The sequence below is a fragment of the Cololabis saira genome, chromosome 16 (assembly GCF_033807715.1).
Source record: "Cololabis saira isolate AMF1-May2022 chromosome 16, fColSai1.1, whole genome shotgun sequence".
Classification (NCBI taxonomy): Eukaryota; Metazoa; Chordata; class Actinopteri; order Beloniformes; family Belonidae; genus Cololabis; species Cololabis saira.
The window spans coordinates 35,695,267-35,700,811 of NC_084602.1; the positions used below are offsets into that span (position 1 = coordinate 35,695,267).

The window sequence follows — 5,545 nt, forward strand, 5'->3', positions numbered from 1 at the left end:
TTTAGTCACGATAGCACTTTATTTACCAAGGCTTGCACAGTACAATTTGCACATTGCGTATTTGCACAGTTTATTGAAGATAATTAATTGAAGATACAGATATTGAACTTGCTCTATTTATTGTATATTTTATTGAAGTTATTTATTAGGTGATTGCATGCCTTCGGCCAGGGGCGGCACTCGGCACTCGGCTCCGCCTGCAAGAGAGTAGAGCAAAGTTGAGCTTCAACAGAAGACTGTGTAATTGCAAGTATAAGTCTGAAGCGTGTGCAGAGTATTGATGAATATGTGTGGTGCAATATCGTGTGGGATAAGTGGGAATGCTGTGTGTGTACGAAGTTGTTTGTGTTAACACTTACCTGTCTGGTCCTGTGTCTGCTCCAGGGTGCGCGTCCAAAAGATTCCCCCGGGTGCATGGGCACGGTGATAAAGGTTCCGGGAGAGACCAAGTGGCCGGATAGGAAAGGGGGGGAATTCTTAAAGTGTTAATGTTTTTTCTTATTTATTGTAAATATATTTTATAGGTATTGGCTGAAGTAAATCAGTAACAGAGAAGTAGTGGAGCTTAGAAGCTAAAGGTAAAGGGGAAAGTGTCACTTGGTAAAGTAGCCATTGGACAATATTTTAAGTTTACCTCTGTAGTGGAAGAGTCTAGTGTAGGTGATTGGGAGCACAGTATAAAAGGCACCATTTTACATCTGACTGGTGGACTGATCGAACCTATGGTACTAAGCTACTTGTCTGTTACTGTCATCATTGGAGTGAATAAAAAAAATGTGAATCTGGGGAAACCTGACCATCTCGTCAACTTTGTTCAACATCATCCAGCCGCTCACGGGTCGCCTCTCACAAGTGGTGTCAGGAGTTGGGGCCCACACCAAAAAGAAAGAAAATAAGCATGTTGACAAGGAAAGGAAAGACAGATGAACAGCAGGATCCAGATGACGGAGCGTGCACATCAGCTGATCCAGGTCCTGGGGCAGAGGCTACAGCAGAAGAGAAGCTGGAAGAGCTGACAGGTCTGTTGAAAAACCTGGTTCGATCTCAGACTGTAAAAGAACGAAAGATGGAAAAAGAGTCTGCTCGGCAAGAACAGCGATGGAAGGCCATGCAACATCAATTTTCACAAATACAGCAGCAAGTAAACCTCATGAGAGAAGAAAATGGACATGAGCATGAGAACCAAGTCGACGATGACGATGATGATGATGGTGATAATGACGATGAAGATGATGGTGAAGTTCTAGGTGAGATGACCAGCCAAAGTTTCAGGCCAGTGAGGGAGTCCCTAGCCCACAGGGAGCCTAAACTGCTTCCTTTGTCAGCAGAGGATGACATCGAACAATTTCTGACTACATTTGAAAGAATGGCCTATGTTTGCCGCTGGCCCAAAGGGGGATGGGCCATGCGCCTTATTCCCCTACTCACTGGAAAAGCTCGTAGTGCCTATGTTCTTATGGACATTAAAGACTCTGAAAACTATGACAAAGTTAAAGGGGCAATACTGACAAAATACGAGATTACTCCAGATACCTACCGAAGACGATTCCGTTCCCTGAAGATTGATCCAGGTGAAACTCCACGAGAACTGTATGTTCGGCTGAAAGATTTGTTCTCCAAATGGGTGAAGCCAGAAATATCAACTGTAAAGGAAATTGCAGAGACTATTATCCTGGAACAGTTCCTGAGGATGGTCCATCCAGAGCTGGAGATATGGCTTAAAGAACATGACGCCAAGACAGCAGAGGATGCAGCTCGCCTTGCAGAGGTCTTCATGTCGGCCAGAAGAGGGAGCCGGAGTGCCACGTTCGGCTGGGAGAACTACCAGACCTATCCAAGTAAGTCCTATGGGGGTGAACAGGGGTCTGGTCAGCCACAGAGTAGGGGTTTCTCTAGTAATCAGCAGTTTGCTCCCCAAGCCCTAAGCCCTGTTAAAAAGCCAACACCAGGATCAGTCAAACGGGAAGTCAGGTGCTACCACTGTAACGGGTTAGGCCACACCAAACAATTTTGCCCAACGATGAATCGCACTAAGCCAGCTCTCCTGGGTTCAGTTCCAAGGCCAGCCAGAGTAGAAACTGTGAGTAAGGCAGGCAGAACAGCACCAGTCCTGATAAATGGGCAGCGGGAGATAGCCTTGCTGGATACAGCATGCTACCAGACAGTGGTTGTGTCTAGTTTGGTGCCCAGAGAAAAGTGGAGTGAGGACAGGTCGAGGATAGCATGCATTCATGGAGATGAACATGTTTACCCCACAGCTGAGGTCTATCTGACAGCAGGAGGCCAGACATTTCTTCTGGCTGTAGCTTTAGCGCCAACACTGCCTTATTCAGTAGTTCTAGGCAACGACGTGCCCACTCTCTATGACCTGGTGCAGCAGGCAGATGTTGAGATGGACATGAGGGCTGATGAGGTTCAGAGGTCACAGGCAGAGTGTGGACCTGACAGGTGTGAAGAGGAGGTCAAGGGCTCAGAAACAGTCAAACCCTGTAATGTCACGACAAGAGCACAGAGTGTAAAGGGAATCCTCAGGGAGTTGCCTTTTTTGGGGGAAGACTGGGAGGCAGGCCCGGTAAAACCATCAAAGCCGAAAGCACAAAGAAGGAGAGAAAAGTTGCTTGGTGCCCCTAGGAAAGAGACAGAGGGCCCAACCAAACCCCCTGGTATGCTAGATTTTGACTTTTCCCCAGATCTGGAGATGTTGCAAAAAGAGGACTCCACACTGAAACAGTGGTTCGACAAGGTGACAGAGGTTGAGGGGGTCAAGCAGGGTAACTCAGGCTGGCTAGATGAGGCTACCTATGTGCTTAAAGAAGGACTGTTGTACCAGCGGAAGGGAAATACTGAGACTTTAGCACTTCCACAGCAGTTCAGGAATAAAGTCATGGAGCTTGGTCATTCTATCCCATGGGCCGGTCACATGGCGTTCCAAAAGACCCTCAATAGAATTGGAGGTCGGTTTGTTTGGCCGGGGATGTATAGCCAAGTCTCCCAGTTCTGCAGTTCTTGTGAAACATGCCAGCTCACCTCAGCTAAAGGAGTAGCACGTGCCCAACTACAGTCATTACCAATCATAGACATTCCGTTTGAGAGAATAGGCATGGACATTGTGGGACCCTTAGAGAGAAGCTCCTCAGGTCATCGCTATATATTGGTGATTTGTGACTATGCAACCCGTTACCCAGAAGCTTTTCCTCTTAAAACCATCAAGGCCCGACAGGTAGCAAACTGTCTCTTACAGTTCTTTTCCAGGGTAGGCATCCCTAAGGAGGTCCTCACAGACTGTGGGACAAACTTTCTGTCAAAGCTATTGGGGCAGGTGTATCAAGTGTTAGGAGTAAAGGGCATTAAGACCACCCCTTACCACCCCCAGACGGACGGTCTGGTGGAACGCTACAACCAAACACTGAAAAACATGCTGCGCAAGTTTGTCTCACACACAGGTGCTGATTGGGACCAGTGGCTGCCGTACCTGTTGTTCGCCTACCGAGAAGTTCCACAAGCGTCGACAGGATTTTCCCCATTTGAACTTTTGTATGGCCGCCAAGTGAGGGGGCCATTGGACCTGCTGAAGGACTATTGGGAGAGCCCAAAGCCAGAAAGTGACAATGTGGTGGCATATGTGGTCAAAATGAGGGAGAAACTGGAGGAAATGACAGCACTGGTACAGGAGAACATGAGGTCGGCTCAGCAAAACCAGAAGGTCTGGTATGATCGGAAGGCCAGAGAGAGGGTCTTCAAGCCTGGCCAAAAGGTGCTGTTACTGTTGCCAACCAGTGACAGCAAGTTGCTGACAAAATGGCATGGGCCATATGAAGTCTCCAAACAAGTGGGTAAGGTCACTTATGAACTGTATATGCCAGAAAAGCGGAAAAAGTACCAGAACTATCATGTTAACCTGCTTAAAGAGTTCCAGGGTCGGCCGGAGCCTGTGATCCAACAATTGTTTGTGCGGGCTGTTCAGGATGAGGACACAAATGAGAATTTTTTTCCGACAAACACCACTGCAGCAGAACCCCTGGAGGTTGATGTGTCGCATCTGTCTCCTACTCAGCAGGCAGAGGTCAGGCCACTACTGAACCCAGAACTTTTTAAGGAGACACCAGGGTTCACCTCGTTGGTCCAGCACAACATACGGCTGATGGAAAATGTTCCAGTGCGGCAGAAGAGCTACAGGATCCCGGAGCGATTGATTCCTGTTCTGCAAAAAGAGATCAAGCTGATGTTGGAGCTGGGGATAATCGAGGTTTCCTGTAGTGAGTGGTGTAGTCCTATTGTGCTCGTGCCAAAGAAAGATGGTTCTCTTAGATTCTGCATTGACTTCAGATACCTGAATACAGTTTCTAATTTTGATCCCTACCCCATGCCCCGAATTGACGATCTGGTGGAGAGAGTGGGCAGAGCTCAGTACATCACCACGCTGGACCTGAGCAAAGGCTACTGGCAGCTAGCCTTGGCACCAGAGGCTAGGGAACTGACCGCTTTCAGGACGCCTTTTGGGATGTATCAGTTCAGGGTCATGCCATTTGGGCTCCAGGGGGCACCAGCCACATTCCAAAGACTGATGGACCACGTGCTGAGGGATGTTGGTGACTTTTCGGCAGCGTATTTGGATGACGTGGTGGTTTTCAGCCAGTCTTGGGAGGAGCACAGGTTCCACCTACAACAAGTCCTACAGAGAATCCAAGCAGCTGGCCTGACAATTAACCCTCGCAAGTGTGCTGTGGCACAGAGGGAAGTAGCTTACCTTGGTTACATCATTGGGTTTGGGAAGATCAAGCCACAACTGGGGAAGGTTGAGGCCATCCATTCTTTCCCGGTCCCCACCACGAAGAGGAAGGTTAAAAGTTTCTTGGGCCTGGTCGGTTGGTACAGGAAGTTTGTGCCTCACTTTGCTGACAGGTCAATGGCATTGAATGACCTGACCAAAGCCGCAGCACCCAACAAAGTGCGATGGACAGAGGAGTGTGGCAGAGCCTTCCAAGACCTCAAGGATGCCGTCTGTGCTTACTCAGTGCTCCACAGTCCGGATTTCAACAAGCCTTTTACCCTGCAGACAGATGCTTCTGGAGTCGGCCTGGGAGCGGTGCTGCTGCAGGAGGTGGAGGGAGAGAGCAGACCGGTGGTGTTCTTGAGTCGGAAACTGTTGGACAGGGAGACAAGATACTCGACGGTGGAGAAGGAGTGCTTGGCGATGAAGTGGGCGATTGACACCCTCAGATATTATCTGCTGGGACGACATTTTTGGTTGGAGACTGACCACCGAGCTTTGCAGTGGCTGCACCGCATGAGGGATGCCAACATGCGTATTGCAGGGTGGTACCTGGCCCTGCAGCCGTATGACTTCACGGTTCAGTATAGGTCAGGGAAGTTCAATGTGGTGGCAGACTGTTTGTCAAGGATGTCTGAGGACTAAGGTACTGTTCTCCTTCGGGAGAGGGGGGAGGAAATGTAACGAAGCGCATTTCGTTACTTGTACAATTTGCACATGTGGGTTATTTTCTGTGGCACAATAATAATGTACATGAATAACGGCACTTTGCAC

The 5,545-nt window shown here is 48.8% G+C and overlaps 1 long non-coding RNA gene across 1 annotated transcript; it reads right to left on the bottom strand.

Moving 5' to 3' along the window:
• Nucleotides 1-952, bottom strand: LOC133462535 (uncharacterized). The gene is made up of 2 exons (XR_009784256.1): nucleotides 360-952; nucleotides 1-197 (listed from the first exon to the last, which is right to left on the bottom strand). It is a non-coding gene; the product is annotated as an uncharacterized LOC133462535 (long non-coding RNA).
• Nucleotides 953-5,545: the final 4,593 nt, after the last annotated feature.